Below are 18027 nucleotides of genomic sequence, written 5' to 3'. Positions count from 1 at the left end.
ACTGCGATGCCAGTTGAGGGGCTCCCAGCACTGCCAAAAGCACACCTCTCCCGGGTGGCAGTGGGAGCAGGTTTGGCCTGAGGTCAGTAACTTACTCATCGTGCAGTCATCAGAAGTGCTTCGGCTGCCTGTGGCAGCAGGATGCAAGGGGAAGAGAAGCAGGTGTGTTTTCACTGAGGGGACTGTACCTTTTTGCTTTACAATCCTTTTTTTTTTTTTTTTAAACCTTTATAATCTTATTTCTTTACCTGGATATATATATATATATATTTATTTTTTTTACCTGATACTTTTAAATCTCACCTAAAGCTGTCACAAAGCCATTTGGTGAACAAGCCAGGCAGCAGCAGCAGCAGCAGGGCACACAGCAATAACCTCTCTCCATTCACCCTGGGAGCCTCCGAGCAGGGGGCTCTGACATCATCACACGTATTTCTTCTTCCTGGGCCTGTTACTGCGCTTTTTGGCCACGGCATAGGACAGCAAAGTGCTCTAAGGTGTGCCGTGCCTGCGGGAGGAGAGGGCCCCGTCCCTCGGCGGCAAAGGCACAGCGGGCAGGACCGGCGAGAGCAGCGGGAGATTCAGCCCTCCTGGCTTCTTTCCAAAAAAAACACTTGCAGAGAAACCTGGAATTACATATAAGTAAGGTCGCCTTTTGATATTACCACGTAATTTCCACTTCTGGCAAAGAGATTTGTGTCCGGGCTAATTTGGACACATTTTCCTCCACCGCACTGGCACCGCGATGTCATTTTGATAGAAGTTGCATTCATCGGGAGAGTCATGGCAACCCGCTCCGTCCAGCAGGGCTGTTTGTTGAGTCTCTCGGAAGGCTGTGCGAACAGATAAACATGCTACACATGAAGTACATTAGGTGGAGGTGAAATACAGATGATTATATTTAAGGGCTTACAATAGTCGTTAAGAGCTTCTAACCGCAGGCCCTGGCAGGGCTGGTCCTAGGCTCTCAGTGCATGTCTTGGCTGCATCCTCAACCGACTTTCTGTTTCTATCCCTTGAAATGGGGCCAATCTTGTCAGTCTGGTGGCAAGGAAAAAAAAAAAGAAGAAGAAAAAAAAAAGAAAAAGAAAAAGAAATCAACCCTGTTAATAGGATTATAAGATTTGGGGAATATAATGTTGTTGCAGATCATTTATTTTGAAAGCTGATTTCGTTTTAGTGAAAACAAGCTCAGCCCTGCACACTGGGGGTTTACAGCCATTATGCCAAACACAATCATTGCTGGTTTGAAAGATGTGATTGCTTTTTAATGTGGAAATTTCACAAGGTTACAAAAGAGGAAAAAATTAAACTCCTTTCTTATAACAAAGTCACTCTGGGATATGTGCTACAATGCCCTGACAATGTCCAGATACTCTGACCGCATTACACATCAGAAAGGTGGATGAGTGTGATTTACACCATTTCGCAATTGTTTTTTTTTTTTCACGCAGCTGAAAAAGCCTAACAGTTTTGAGCGAAAATAAAAACAGTGCTTTGTAAAATGCATTCAGAATTGCACAAACACAGCCCAGGGGTCAAGGAAGTAGAGGGTGGATGAGGAAAGAGTGCAGAGGGATAAATAAGGGGATAACATGATCTCCCTCCCCGTGCCCGGCAGCTCAGGACCACGGCGGTCGCCCACTTGGCATACCGAAAGCTACGCTCGTCCTTAGCGCTGTGGACGATCCTTATATTTGTTAGACATCAGAATAAAAAAACGATAATCAGCATCCGTGGCCTTTTCAATAGCAATCTCCCAAAGGGCTTAAATATATTCTAGCAATAATGGCTAAGCCCCATTTTTCTGGGTGTTAGAAGATGTTCTGTCACCATCTCAGAAGAACCATTGTTGTGACAAAAGCCTCATGGCACAGCCTGGATGGGGCTTAGCAGGAAAACAGGCACTAGCAGGAACGTCCCAGTCAGAGGAATTCATCGGGAGGCACCAAAAGGAATGATTTTTTCCAATGTCCTCTTCAAATAATAATGAAGGGGGGGACCAGGCTGCCCCTTCTTGAGTTTGGGGGGTGGCAGGAATTTGCGGGCTCCCTTCTCCTTTGTAGTGAGGATGCTGCTTTTGATCTACAGCGCAGGGACAGCTCTCCCCAAAGGCAGGGTGAGGGAGGGGGTAGGTCTGGAGGGAAGCACAAAGGATGGAGCTGAAGCACTGCCTCATAGCCGTGGATTGAAATGACATGTGCGCCGCGCAACCTTTTTCTTTTCAAAGCAATTTGCTATCATTATACTGCCCGTGCATTTCCAATACATGTCAGCCTGTTCTCTTTTAACTTGGCGGGAGGGGAAGGTGCTTTTATTGCAGGGCTCCTTGCAGAAGCTCGCCAGACATTGCTATTATTACATCTGCCGGGCACAGCACAGAATGATGTATGTTCATTAGAGGAATAGGGTTAGAGTAAAGCAAATTTGTTCAGTTCTAGTTAGAGACAGCTTGAGTGGGCTTAGAGATTTTCATATACAGAAATGCTCTGAATTTAAAAAGTAGCATGGTTTCTAACTCTGTAGCTGCAATTCAGCTTCTGGCTGGTGTCACTGAAATCATTTAGCTTTGTTTGCCTGGATCCTGTCAGCAGTGAAAATACAGAAAACTGCTAGAACAACATCTATTAATAATTGCATAAAGTTGCAAATGACAAGATTCCCGTTAACTCTTTCTAGTAGGACTCCTCTTCTGCTTTCACTCCTACACTCCTCTAGCTGTTAGGGGTCAGTGTGCGGCCATATATCTGCACGTGCGGTAGGAAAGATAGGGTGATAACATTGATTACTTAATCAATAATTAGGATTTCACTTCTTCAACCAGATGCCCTCTCACTCACGTGCCAAGAGATGGGGCTCATTATCGCTCTGCGTGGCTGTGTGCCCGGGCTGACACACGGGCTTGACACCGACAGGCAGCCTGCAGAGATGAATTTAGGCTCTGTTTCTGCTTTTCCACATATTAGTACAAGGAAAACTACACAGAGCAGAACAATGTAATTTGGGTTCCTTGTCTATTTTAACCTGGTGTTGGTTCAACCCCAGACCGAGCCCTTCCTCCACCCTTCTTTTCCTCCTACTATTTCAGGGGGAAGTTGGTAGCTGGTAAGGCATTTTTGGTGGGGAAATGGCCAATCACAGCCACCTCTGGCCGTGTAGCTTTTGAGTCGGGATTCCTAATGTTACAGAGAGGATTTGCAAATTCTTCGGTTTCTTTGCAGAACTGTGAAGATGCCATCGGTCACCTCCTCCAAGGATGGCTGCGACTATGGGAGAGCAGAGCAAAGTCCCGTCCACTGAGACCCAGGACCAGAAAGCAGAACAAAACACCAGCAGACTACACAGGGACTGCACAGCGCAAAGCTTGAAGTCATCCTGAAAAACACGGTGAAGGAGCTGGCTTCTGAAAACAACAGCAATACCAGCGTGATGCCGATTTACCCATGCCCTTTCCCGTCTCATGGCCACAGACGGGGTGCGTGAGGAGGAAAGCGGTGCTGCAAGACGGTGGGGATGCCGGGGACGCCTCCCTCCGTGAGGACAGCCCCGTGGAGTGCTAAAGGACTTGGGCAGCCAGGCCAAGAGTTGGGTTTGGGAGATGAGAGGGCCGGGATTCGCTCTGGGGCCTGTCGTGGTCTCCTGAAGGAGTGCTGAACCGTGAGGAGCCTCTGCCTCGCTCCCTCTCTGCTTTGCACAGAAGCCTGACTAACAAAATGAACAGCGCAGCTTGAAATGAGACCGCTGCACACAGGTTTTCTTCTGGCATGACAGGCTATCGCAGCCTTAATGGTAGGCTGCTAGACTAGAAGCAGTCTTTCATTGAGTTTGTCTTACTGAGAGGAAAAACTGCTTTGTGTAATAACTTTATGGTAAATGTTGGCAAAAGATTTGCACTGCATACTGAAAGAGAGACATTTCTGACCACAGCTCATGAACCACATTTATTTACTCTGGCATTTGTCCATTATTTGTTCATAGGCTTTCTGTCTCTGCTAAATGTGTTCCAATTTTGGGAGCTAAATCATTGCCAGTAGTTTCCAGGACATTCCGCTAGGCTAAGCAAAATTGCCCTAAGCAGTTGTCAGAAACCACTGGAGTAGTATTTTAAATACAGAGTATTTGAAGAAAATAAAATATACCAAGCGTCCTATCTGTCTGGATCCCAGATCTGGTGTGTTGTAAAAAGTTACAGAACAGAAGCAGAGGGCTTAAAGCGGGGCATGTCTTTCTTGAGCCATTTTCCATCATTTAATGAATCGATATGATTTTAAAATGAGGTTAGCAATTTTAAAAATATATATTTATCAGCAGCTCTCCAGATAGAAATAATACTCAGCCTTCAATCTGGAAAATCCTAGTTATTTATGTCTTAATAAAAATGCATTACAAAATATAGGAGGAGAGCCATGGCTGTTAAAACTGACACTCAATTGCTATCAGATGGCCTTACAAAAGTGTAAGTTTACAGCTTAGGCAGGATAATAATGTGGGAATTATTTTTCTGGAACATCCCCCAGATCCATCTGCTCACTGTTCTGTACCTGATAGAGTTCACAATAACCAGATATATTACCTGCCTGGTCCACGACCCAACGAAGATGTCAGAATAATCCCTAAAATAGTGAGTGACCAACTTGAAGTATGAGTTTCCTTATCATTCTCTGTTGTTGTTTTCCTCAGCCTTAATTACTGTCATTACAGAGAGCCTTATTGTCCAAAAGAAAGCTCCATGCATCTTTGGGTGGTGTTGAATTTGTGGCTGGAGCAGTACGCATTTGGCAAAGCCAACGGTCCAGAGGCAGTGTGAGTGCCCAGGGGGCAGGAGGCTTGCCTCCTCGTGCTCTGGCATTACCCACCTTTCATTTCCATCATGTCCACCCTTTGCTGTGCATGAAAGGTGTACAATGACTATTTTCTCTTCATTTATCACATCCCTTTCTCCTTCTATCCATTTCAAAGAGAAACTGTCCCAGCTTTCCAATTTCTCCACTAGTGAGTCAGAGTAATTTCTGAGCTCATTTCCAAACCCCTCTGCTTCTGCAGACAGAACAACCAGTCCCATCCACGCAGTGCCAGAGGAAGCTCTAGCAGTGCTTTACATAACAGCATTCTGCTATCCCGTTCTTTATGCACCCCATTATTTTGTCCAGGGATTCAATCTACTGCTTCGTGTTAACGGAGCATCCTCAATGAACTGCCAGCTAGGATTCCTAGGGCTCCCCTCTAAATCTGTATTTAAATGTAGGTCTCTTTGGAAAAAGGTGTTTTTGTTGTTTTGTTTTGTTTTGTTTTCAAAATGTATATAGAAATATTTTATCAACGCTCCATTCCAGTTGTCATTTCATTACTCATTAGTCTGTTTGTAGCCATGTGAATATTCTCAAAATGCACTTTTCACAGGCTGAAAAAACAATGCTACGTCCACTGTTCATTTTTCATCATACTGCCCACTTGTATAGCAGGCATGGTAGTAACAGTAACATAGTAGTAATAGGATAGTAAATAATGACACTGATCCTAGTAAATGGAGCATCTCAATGCTACTAAACCTTTGACTTTGTCAAAAGCTAGCCATTTAATCCCTATGTGAGTAATTGTTTATTCACTAGGTATAAAGACTGCTTTGCTTCTTGTGTTCAAGCCAGCTTTGATTGACGGAAAGATTCAGCTTAACTTGCATGATGGTTTGTTTTTTCCATAACTTCGTGTGTGTTGTTAGAGGTTTCCTGGAAGTCCAGGAGCACGGTGGGCTGGCTTGCCTCTGTCCACCACCCATGGGCACGGGTAAAGATTCAGAGAGATTAGGGAGGTACGATTCATCTCTGCAAAATCTATGTCGAGCCTTATCTGCACACATATTCCTGATCTTTTACCATTTTATTTTTAGGTGCCATTTGATGGATCTAATGGGAGCAGGTAAGATTCCCACTGGTCCATAAATCTTGGATCATCCTGCACTTCTAAATTCTGGAAGTCTAAGTCTACAATTTTTTCTACTCCTATCATTTAAAAGGAAATGTAAATTTTATTCTATCGCTTGGCAGTAATAGATTTATACTGTATGGTAATGTATTTGCTTTTCTTCTACCATTTGCTTCAGTGACACCTTTGTTTCACATTCTGTTATCATTACTACTACTAGAAAAGAGGAGGTGGAGAACAGATAACTTTCCAAAACCTTATGTAATAAAAATCTTTCGTAGCTCACCCTTCAATTCCCGTGAGCCCAAGCAATGTTGCGATTCTCTTGAAGCCTTCAAGCTTCTGATATATTCAAATAAAACATTTTTATTCATTCTTCCTATTGAGATATTCAGCTACTTGGGCCTTTAAAAAGCCATCTCGACTTCCTAATTTTTCTCTTGCTGGTTCTATGCTAAAAGGCAGCACCATTATCATTCACTTGTGCATTAGAGGCTATTTTCTAACCAAAAAAAAAAATAGAAGGACTACAGTGGGAAAGCAACGGCATCTGGAAAAATCAAACAATGTGAATTAATACATTCTTTGCAGGCTAGAGGAAGCAATGGAGTCAAGGAAGGCCTTTGGATGTTATGTTTTACAATACCTCTGGAGGCCCAGGTCCCACTGTAGGCTGTTTTCTTCCTGCCTTTGGACAAGCCGAAATTAACTGGTAATAACACACAATTAAAAGCGCATGTGCGTGTCTGTGATTGTGTGTGTGTCTTTGCTTTAATTCCTCTCATTCTGTGCATTTTAACTTTCAAAATTAGACAGCAGTGAAGAGGAGACAGACAGGTATACATAGCAGCCACATCAAACTCTTCGTGGGGCAGGGGGAACATTTGACACCTCCTTGTTCCAGTGCCCCCTGTCTGTTTTTAATTTCACTAAATCGCTCCCGTCTGGGGATTGTATATTTTCAGTGGCCTCTCCCAGCAATGCAGAGGTAGAGCATTAGTGTGCCAAACCCCAGCTATGCTCAAGTGTGGGGCTGCAACTTTATAGGAGAACCGGCACACGAGGCAAGAGGGGAGTCAGCTCTCGGGACCAGCCATTAGCTGAACTCAACTTTCATTTGAAAGCGATGCCAAGGGATCTCGCTTTCCCTTTTCCCTTTAGAGCTGTCTTATGAGGGAAGGGGTGGGCAACCTGGGTAGCAAATTGGTCAGTGGACTTTTTGCATCCCTGCTTTCGAAGCATAATTATGGGCTGTGTTTCTGAAAGCTCCCTCATTAGCGAGGGGATAATGAACAGGAGTTGCTGCTCGGGGAAAGAAGGACTTTGTTGGCTTGGGAAGGTTTGCCTGATGGTGAGAGTCAAGTGGGATCTGGCCATGGGCACCTCCAGGGAAAAGGGGTAGTTTGGAAAGGCAATTTGAGGAGGACTTCAATGGACTGCTGTAGGCACAGGGGAGCCTGGGCTCCTCTCCTGTGCCACTGAGATCAGAGGAAGTTTGGCTGCTGGTCGTGTTGGGAGAGAAGCTCAGGTCCAGCACTGAAAGCATGGGTGATCTTAGGAGGAGTCACCCAATAACAGGGAAAGCGAGTGACAAGGTAACTGCAAATAGGGGAAAAAAGAAGAGCCGCTCAGTCATCTGCCCAAGGCTGAACATCACTGTCACAGGACACAGACCTGCAACCCTCCTCCTGCAAGCATCTCACACCAGTACTGAATAACGAGGAGGAATTTATGCCTGGAGAGAAACCCATTCACACAGGCAAAGCCATTCCCCCTACTACCAGTTTGCACAGCTCCTGGACACCCCTCCGCCTGGGCATGGGACAAGGCCAGGGGAAGCACTGGGCAGGGTCCAGATGTTTGGGGTGCCGGGGTGTCGCAGAGGGATCCAGGCGGCTGAAATGTTTCTCGGGATACGGCCAGCCGAGGGACACCATGAACTCCTCCGGCCCGCTGGAGCTGCTCTTGCGAGAACCAGGATTTGGCCTCAGTACAGCAAGGAGACTGAGGTGGTGACAGGGTGCTTTGAGAAATGGCACCCTGCTGTTGCGTGGCCCTGAGGACACAATCGGTGACTTACTTTCAGCCTAGCGAGGCTATGACAAGAGACAATACCTGAGCCTTCTCCACTAGAGCTCCAGTGCACAAAAGCCCACATTTTTAAGATCTGAAGGATTTCTTTTTTTCCCTTCCCTGCCCTCACTGAGCTCTCTGTGAATTGAGCATTACAGTGGCTTTCACTGTAACCATTATAATCATTTTCCAGTGCTAATGTTGTGGTTTTAATGAAAGGAAACAGCAAATGGGGTATCGACTCATATACACAAATCTGCACTTCATTTGCACAAAATAGCTTCTGGATGGCTTTCCTCCATGTTTTTGGTCAACACCACTCTTTTTGAGAAATGATCAATGTCTACAACTGTTTGCTCTTCCACAGATAAAGCAGATGCTATTCATTACTGCCTTTGCCATGCATATACTGCTCCTTTCCCCAGAGCAGCCACAGTGGGTCATGTGTTTATTTTTCTTTAAATCCTTTTGTTCTTAAATCACTACACTTTTGCTTTCGGGATATGATGAATGATTAATACTGTAGTAGCAGCATTATTGAATTAGGAAAGTCACTGGCAGCTTCCAAAATTATTGAGACACCCAACAAATAAATACAAACCACTTCTTTGGCGTTAGATGTAGTGGAACAGTGTGACGGTGTAGAGATAAGCAGAGACGATGCTGACGTGAGCGCTTTTAAAGCTCACGGGCAGACTCACAGCTACTGAAATTTAAATCATAGCGTAATAACAATGCAGATGCCTCAAACAATCCTGCATCGAAGTAATACAACTGCAATGAAAACAACCAATGTGGGCATTTGGAGGGAGTTATTTTCTCTAAGAAGTTATACGATCATAAAGAAAACAATTATTGGTGGTTTTATGGTTTGTGTTTATTTAAAGAATAGCGATTCAGAGTCGGATGCTGAAAGGTAGGTGTTCAGCACCTCCCAGGGATTAGAGCCAACAGCATGAGCAGCAACACACCAGGAAAGGAGAGAGATTACAGATTGCTGGAGTAACCCTTTGTAGTCACCACTGGAATAGGGCTGGCTTGCAGGCAGAGTTAACCCGCTGTTTGCAGTGCTAGAGGAGAACATAATATGGTAAAAATCCAGTTACATAGGAGTTTGTGTGAAACAGGAAAGCAGGATTAAGTCTGTTTTCCTACATCTGTGCACAGAAGGTTCTCCTCAGGCTTCCTAATGAAGCCCATCAGCCTTTTTACGTGGCCCTGTCCCACGTGTGCTTCTTCTTCACAGCACCTTCGTGGTGAGCAGAGCAGGGGGCTAGGAAAGACCAGTAACACCAGGTTCTTGGGTTAACTGGATGTGGCACCTCAAGCCTGGTACCAGCCTTGAATTTCCAGGCAGCAGTGGTCCTCTAGTTGCACGCCTCCCTTGAAAATGCCCCTGGTGCCCATTAGGAGAGCAAGGGGCCGAGGAAGCAGCGATGCTGGCTGCCAGACCAACACAGTGCTCCCACGCTGGGCACTCTCACGTTAGAGCACCCCCAGTGAAGTGATGGAAGCAGAGCCCAGAGCAGCCAGCTTCCCACTGCCCCCATCGAAGTGACCGTAGACGCAGCAGGGATGACCGCCCTGTGGCACAACCAGTTCCCTTTCTAAACCTCCCTTACGCAGAAGGGGACGGCTGAATGGGCTTCGGGACAGTGAGGAACAAGCCCTGGCATCTCCAGCTGTCTCGGTTTGTGATCTGAAGGGAGAAACCTCTGTGGATATGGCACTGCGTGTTGTTTGACAGCAGGAACAATCACAGCTTCCCTCACCTGGGGCTGCCTCTGAGCGCGCTGCAAAGCTCTGTCCCTGACTAACTCTTTTCCCTGAGGCTCTGTTTAGCATTTCTACAGATATCATGAGACTCGGTTACTTAAGTGTACTCCTGAAAATATAGGGCCACTTTATTGAGTGATACAGTGCTATACACTTCCCTGGCCTTATTTATTTATATTTATTTTTCTCAACTACTTGTTCCTAGTTAGAGCTGGGTAGAAAAAATGGTTTCCTTGAAGGGTGAAAGATCTCACAGCTTCAGGAAGGTCCCTGTGCCTGTTCTACTTCAGCGTGCTACCAAGGCCTTTCAAACAAGGCATGCTGCCAGCCATATTTTCTTTTCCTGCTCAGAGCAGTAAACAGCCAGGGATTAAGGCTCACTGGAGCTGTTGGAGAACTGGGTAAAAATGATTTCTCTGTAGGAACAAGAATAAAAGGCTGCTGTAGCCCGGGATCAGCTCGGTGTGTTGGAGGAGGGTGTGGTGCTTTGCTCATCTCCCCGGCTGAAGGTGTTTCGCTCTGTGCAAGTAATGGCACGTCAGTCTGAGAGGAGACAGGGACTTCCACCTGCTCCTCCCAGCACGCTGAGCTAATTCCTGGACTACCAGCCCAGGCTCTTTCACTCTCTTGCCTAATGTTGTGTTGTTATGTACGTGAACTGGAGCTGCTCCAACTGGAGAAATTCTCCTTTTGAAACAGTCAGCAATGCCAAACCCACCTGGGCTGTGGGGTGCTGACTCTCATCTCCCTGGGTCAACTCAAAGGCACTATAGCCTTACATGCAGTGTGCTGTTTGGGATCTGAATATCCCACCCAGGAACTTCTGGCTGCCCCGAGGCAGCAAACAAGGGTCTCTTATTTCAACCAGAAACTTACTGAACCAGAGTACAGCTTCCCGTTGAAAGTTCTGGGTCTGGAAAATCAGCATTTTTTGATTACAGGACATTTTTTTCAGAAAGTTCTCAGCCATTCCCTCTCACCCTTACCTGCAGATCTTCAGTAGGTTCCTCCACCTGTGCATCTTTGTTTTTCTAAGAAGTTTTCATTAAGTTGATTCAAATATATGTATATATATAGGAGACCACTTCAGCCATTCCACAGCATAAGCTGTCCTTTTATTTTCACCATGTGAAGGGTCAGCTTGTAGCTATGCTAACCTGGCTGCCACCCTAAAGAGAAGGTCTCCCATCATCCCCCATCACCAGGACGAAGCAAATTGCTGAAACCCTTAGCAGGTGCTATACCCACGTTATATCTCACCAGCTGAGCGGGGGTACCTGATGTAGTATGGGAAGAAAACTGGAGGTTCCTTCCATCTGATTAAGTGAATCTGAGACGTGGGCAGAGCATGGGAACTATCATGGGAAGGGGTGATGTATGGCCCTACCCCCTCGAAAACCACAGAATCCATAAGAGAATCAGTCAAAATCTTGCCCCATAACAGACCCGTGTGCCTTTCTTTTATTTCCTCCCTTCACGTGGCAGAGCTTGCCTTTGGAAATCTCTGCTCTTCTGATGCTTGTGTCAGAAAGAGGGGGGTGGGGGCTGTCAGAGCAGGCAGAGCTCGGCGACGTTCCCTCCTCGGGCTCACCGCTGTTCTGATGCTCCAGCTAAAGAAAATCTCCGCCGATTTTTTTTGTGCTCAGAATGAAGCTTCCCACTGCTAGCCTTGGTAGATACAGAACATCCTGACTGGGCAAGAGCTCTTTATGGATATTTCTAGTGCTCAGAGGGAGAAGGGAAAAAAAAAAAAGCAACAAACTACAGCAAGTTTGCAGTAATTGCTTTAATGAGGCAAAGCCCTTTAGAATGCAAACACGCTCAACAATACACAAAGAAACAATCAAAAAGAAAGGTTTTATACAGGCTGTTTTATAAGAAGGTAATAAAAACAATTGTATGGCACACTCAGTTGCATAAACAGGCTCACCATGGAAGGTGTTTGTGTGAGAGCAGGACTATGAATACTTAATTGCTTCCATTATTCTTATTTTCAGTACAAAATACTGCAATCAAAACTTAATCTGCAGCTTGATTTTTAAATAAAAAGGTTATATTCCAGTTCCATTGTTGTAAATATAATAAAACACAGTCTTTCTGTAAATGCTCTTTCATTTCTTACTGCTTCTAAGGAGGTATAAGAGTGGTTAATATCTACATCCCTGTCAATTTTAAGTCATTTTTCAAAAGCAGGATCATTATTTCTCTTCACGTGGAAGGTAGAAGACCAAAACGTTCAAAAGGTCTTCATTAATGACGTGACTAGAAGTCATGGAAGCCTTGGTGAGATCCTTCCGTGGCTGCCAATCCTCTTTGAACCAAGCCCTATAAGCAACACAGAATTCAGGTTTATTTTCATTCACACATCTGTTCTGACAAGACCAGAGGAACACACAGAGGAACGATATAAGGAAACATGAGTTTGGGGACCTTAGTAAATAGCAAAGTACAAAACTGAAAAAATGCCACCTGTTTTCTAGTACTTCTCAAGAGGGTAAATTACTCAGACAACAGGCTCATATGAATTTGAATACAATCTGGTGTGCCTGGAACATTGTATTCTACATCTAGTGATTTTTATTTTTTTTTTAACATGTGCTGTTACACTTCTGCTTTAGTAGCACCTAGACCAGAGTAATTTTCAAATACTTAGACATAAGTACTCCTTTTTTTTTTCTCTGACTTTTCACTTCAGGAAAAGATGCAGAACTGTCAAAGACCTGCTGTGTACATAAACTGAGTGATACATCTGAAAAGATTTAGGGACCGAGATTGTCTTATATGAGAAAATGAGTGGCTGGATTAAAGAAAAAAACAAAACAAAACATATTCATTAATGGCATGTGCTGTACACACTGAGCACATTGTCGTAAAATAACATAACAGAGTAACACCACAAAGACCAGAGTCATTCTTGTTGCAAATTGGTGTCTCTAGGAAAGCAACGATGGCTTCTGTTTTTAAACTAATAGCAAAGCATGACTTTAAACTTGATATTTGTTACTCAGACACATCTTAATTTACATATTTAATTAGAATCTTAGATATTAAGAAGTAGTGCTAGTAGGCCTATAGTAATTTCTAGCTTAGAAATTGTCTGACTGTTGGACTTCTGTTAGTGCTACAGACCATCTGACAAATAGGAAATGTCATTTTTATTTTCACCTTTCTCATCATTACATATAGCACTATGTTATCAGGCATCATGCAGCTACCATTACACGTTTCCAGCTCACAATTTCATCATCACACTTCACATCATCACTTTACATTATTAATGCCCAAAACAAGTTCACATGAAGAAAAAATTAAATAAAAATTAGTAAGTCAGAAGTTCAGACATACGGTCTGAATTTTGGGAGGTCTTGTGCAGACCCAGGAGTTGGATTCAGTGATCCTTGTGGGTCCCTTCCAACTCCAGATATTGTCTGATTCTATGATTCGCATTCTCATTCTTCCTACCCCAGGGAAAATAAGTATTTTTAACAACCTTTCAACTCACTACAGTAGAGCTCCTGCCCAACAGAAGAGAGGACATGTAACTAAGTTGATGAATATTTCAAACCGCCTATGACTTGCGTGTGGAGTATAGCCCTTTCTATAACCAAACTTTGATCATCTCAGAAGTCTTACGGCAAGATCAGCCTTCCCAGCCACTTATCTTCAGGGTGTCAAGGAGACCAAGAACTCCCAGACACTGCTTGTTGACCTTTCAGCAAGGTACCTTACCCTCTTATTAGACATCAATCATGCTGGCATCCATCAATCTTCAACAATTAAAGGCAAGAGGATATACTAAAGAGGAACGTGTGTATGTGTATATGTATGCGAATGTACATATAAGAAGGAATTTTACATATTTATAAGAAGGCATGAATGTACAGATTATAACCATATATGTATAAGGAATATATATATATATTAGGATGAATGCCTACAGATATTTTAATAATAGATATATATGTGTGTATGTGCATCTGCTGGACAAAACAGCTTTGATGATTTAAAGCAAATATCCTGATACGCTGAACAGCTTTTTTTAAGCAAGGCAAATTACAATTTCTAACTTTCCATTATATGTATCTCCTTAGTTTCTTCATGAAAATAACCAATTGCCAAACAAAGATTATAAACATACCATGATCCTATTGATCTCATTTCTCCTAGCAAACAGTTTAATGATGGTATTCATGAGTAAGATTTTTTTTAAAAAATTAAATAAAATGGGTGTCTTGGTTTGGATTACATATTATGCAGAAAGATCTAGCAGATTAATCTGAAGTTTTCAGAAGCAATCCAGACCATGCTTTCCTCTTAGTGTCAAATTCTTCATGGTTCAGAAAGCAAATCTGCAATCCAAAATCCAAACACGCCAAGACGATCTATAATGTGCTGCAGAAGTGGAATTGAAAAGACAAGTCATTCAGTCCAATGAGCTAGATGGGTGTCTGGAAGCATGCTGAATGTCATCTGCTAGCAACAGTCATCAAGATCAAGGAGCCTAGCAGAGGCATATTGAAACGTTTCCAAAGTTACTCATGAGCTAACATCTGCCTGCAAGGACGAGTGAAGAACAGCCAGGAACTAGTAGTGAGGAACTTCCAATAAAGAGGTGCAATACTAACCAGCCCCCCAAGTAATCAGAGAGGCTTGATGAGATGCCACAGTATGATTTTCTGACTGATCCTGAATGCTTTGGCTCTAAGGTCCTGATGTGAAACTTTTATTAACGCATGTTTGTCATCACAATGGATTTTTCAAGTCTTCCTCTTCAATCCCTTGCCAGAGGTTGCTCAGAAATCAGGCTACAGTGGAAGTAGTCCCAGAATAAGCCACACAGTCTTGCTTTGGCTCCCTTCTCTGTGAGGAAGCTGTCTGTATTTGGAGCTCAGCTGAGTTCCTGTACTGGCCTCTCTACATCTGCAGGATATCCACCTCTGTCACAATGCGCCAGTATTACTTTGGGAAGGTAATTAGCTGGGGAGGTATTACCTGGGGAGGTGTTACTTGGGAGCAGCCTGCTGTGATGTTGAATTTTTATTAAGGGCCTCAGAATGGCAATCTTCATGATTGTTCGTGCACTTAGAGATCTTAGAGAGGCAATCTTAGAGACCTTCATGCACTAGTTTGGGCCTGGTTTGCATTGCTGGTAATGTACATTAAATAGTAGATAAAATATCATTTCCTGGAAGGGAACACAAAGTCAAAACAAGGTGCCTGATTTGGCACTGTGTGATATATTGTGCTAATGGCTACATCTCAGACCCAGGTAAGAACTCTTCCTTACTGAAAGAATCTGCACACTGATCAAACCTGTAACGAGCACTTCACAAAGCATAGTGATCCAAGTCTTTGGAAGGTGTAAATGGGCACAGTAGCTATGGTCAATCCCCATTTCCAACACCTAAGGCTCTAGCTCTCCATCTCTGTTTTTATCATACTTGCATTGGTGAAGTTGCTTACTAAAGAAAAAAAAAATGCTTCTAAGGCTGCTTCCTTAGAAGAAATGTTGCCCAAGAGCAGTTTACATCATATGCTATCTGGAAGCTATTCTGTGAAACATCGTAATAATTGCTTTCCCTGGACTCACACACTTATTAGTAGCAGCTAAAGTTAACAGATTGGAAGACTGCCTGAAGATGATGGATGGGTTTTCTCAGATTGTAGATTTCTGGTCATTTTCCATGGCAGCTGTAAATTTTAAAATAATATAAAATTAAGCAGTGGTAGAATAGAACTCACAAATATTACACAGCTACTGACTTGATCATTAATCATCCTAAATTAACATTAAAGTGTTACATATGATGAGTGAGATTCTGCCCTGGGGTGTATACAGAAGTTTCTCATTGATTAAAAATGGGAAATGGCACGTGTATATGGACAAAGAATTTAACCAGCTGCCTGTTTGTTTTGATGGATTTATCTTTATTACTATTTAAAGGAGGTGGAGACATTTCTGTTTTACAAATTCCTTTTCATACTAGTGATCTGGAAGAAAATGATCGAGAGCCATCATCTGATTTTAGTCAATATCCCAACATTATCCCTGCTTATTTTTGAAGTTGGAAGAGCGTCAATGACCTCCAGAGTTCAGCATTCATTTGATCTGCCTGATGTCCAACTTTGAGGTTGCTGCAGTCAGAAAGGAATCTATTAACAAACAGAGTGAAGATTTTTGTCAATTACTGATATTCCCTATAGGCTAAAATAGCATATTTTCCTAGACTTTGTCCTAATTTACTCTGTTATTTTTTTAATGAAATCATATCTGTCTTCAAATGACTAACTAGAGAGGAGCTGCCAGAGATATGCATGTAAAAACAAACAAACAAAAACAGCAATGTCCATCTCTTTGTCCAGCAACCAAATCAAAATCCAGCAACCAATTCAAATGAAGAAGTCTTGCACTCAGATACAACGATTCCTTGCTTTCTAGGCAGAATCTGTTATACAAATTCCGTATTAATTACACTCTATGTAGGCATATTTATGCCATACATGCAGTTAGTATTAATATATACTAGCTACAGGACTGAGTTTTCCAGCATTACTTAGTCTGACATTTAATGTCTTTCAGTCTCTATGTACAATACTATGTAGTAGTAACACTGAAAACAACTTATTTGAATGCCAGCTACAGAATACCGTTATCACCAGTTTTTTTTCAGGGCCGATTTACTTCTGTTTATCTACAGGGTTTGGTAACAAATACATGTATTTTGGGGCTCTAGGTACATTAAACATACTGAATAGTCAAAGCTTGTAGAAGCTAATTTCCCTGTCATTGCATTATAGTTAAACTGGTTACGCACGTCTCATTCAATTATGTAACTTGAAGAATACCAACAACATAGGTTCCCAATTTCAATAGTCCGTATGCTGGTTTTAGCACTTACAATGGATCAGCTTTTAGCATGAGACACTACGTTCATCATACTTTGAAATTCGGAGCCACAATTTAAAATGTAATTTTGTCTCTGTGTGTTGTTATTGGCCTTTCTTTTTGTACTTTCTGGATGTATACTGTAATATTTTGTTCAAATCAAGATGAAGACTGGAAGTTAATTCACAATACATATACACAGGTAAGCATTGGCACCACAAGAACCTCTACTGTTATCAGCCTAATCCAGTAGGTATTTAAGCAGGGAAAAAAAATGCTTAATACAAAAATGAACTAATTGCTGTTAAATCCCAGTGTGGGGAAAGTGCCAGGTATACTATGAAGTCTTCTTTAACAGTACTTCTTTAATTATATTTATTCTTGTATTAGGCTTATGTGGCAAGGTTTTGGTAGCAGGGGGCTGCAGGGGTGGTTTCTGTGAGCAGAGCCCAGCAGCTGCCCCATGTCAGATCAGAGCCAGCTCCAGCTGGCTCCAAAGGGACCTGCTGCTGGCCAGAGCCGAGCCAGGGAGTGATGTTGGTTGGGGCTCTGGGACAGCAGAGTTAATAAAGGGGGAAAAAAACTGCTGTGCAACAAGAGCTGGGAGAGAGAGGGCTGAGAACCAGCCCTGCAGCCCCCAGGTCAGTGCAGCAGGAGGGCAGGAGGTGCTCCAGGCACGGAGCAGCAGTACCCCTGCGGCCTGTGGAGAGGCCCCTGGTGGAGCAGGCTGTCCCCCTGCAGCCCATGGGTCCCACACGGAGCAGATCTCCACGCTGCAGCCCGTGGAGGAGCCCCCGGTGGAGCAGGTGGATGTGGCCTGGAGGAGGCTGCGGCCCATGGAGAGCCCCCGCAGGAGCAGGCCCCGGGCCGGAGCTGCAGCCTGTGGAGAGGAGCCCACGCAGGAGCAGGGGTCTGGGGGGAGCTGCCGCCCGTGGGGGACCCGTGCTGGAGCAGTCCTGCTCAGGGGGAGGACATAGAAGAGGGTGGATAGGGGGGAAGGTGTCTTTACTTCAGTGTTAGTTCTCACTGCACTAGTCTATTATTAGTGGGCAATAAATCACATTAATATCCCTTATGCCAAGTCTGTCTCAGCTGTGATGGTAACTGGTGAGTGATCTCCCTGTCCTTATCTCAACCCATGAGCCTTTTTTCATCGTATTTTCTCCCCCTGTTCAGTTGAGGAATGGGAGTGAGAGAGCAGCATGGTGGAGCTGAGCTGCCCACCGGTGTGAAACCACCAGAACTCTGTGTGGGAGGCACTCTGATACTGCAGTGGTACAGAAGGAGCAAGGAGGAAGGAAGGGTTAAATTAATATCCACAGAAACTGACATACTATTATGATTTTAGCATTGTGCAATAGAAATAAAGC

General features: G+C 43.7%; 1 long non-coding RNA gene across 2 annotated transcripts in view; it reads right to left on the bottom strand.

Moving 5' to 3' along the window:
• Positions 1–11539: 11539 nt before the first annotated feature.
• The window catches only part of LOC310895132, a 40124-nt gene continuing 33636 nt past the window's right edge, over positions 11540–18027 (bottom strand). For both annotated transcript variants that reach the window (XR_014580472.1, XR_014580473.1), the window contains exon 2: positions 11540–12096. This is a non-coding gene — a long non-coding RNA (uncharacterized lncRNA). The remainder of the gene's footprint in view (positions 12097–18027) is intronic.

The sequence above is a fragment of the Anser anser genome (genome assembly GCF_964211835.1).
Source record: "Anser anser genome assembly, chromosome: 2".
Lineage (NCBI taxonomy): Eukaryota > Metazoa > Chordata > Aves > Anseriformes > Anatidae > Anser > Anser anser.
Note: the sequence above shows the minus strand (reverse complement) of the source record. Positions and strands in the feature narration are given on the sequence as shown.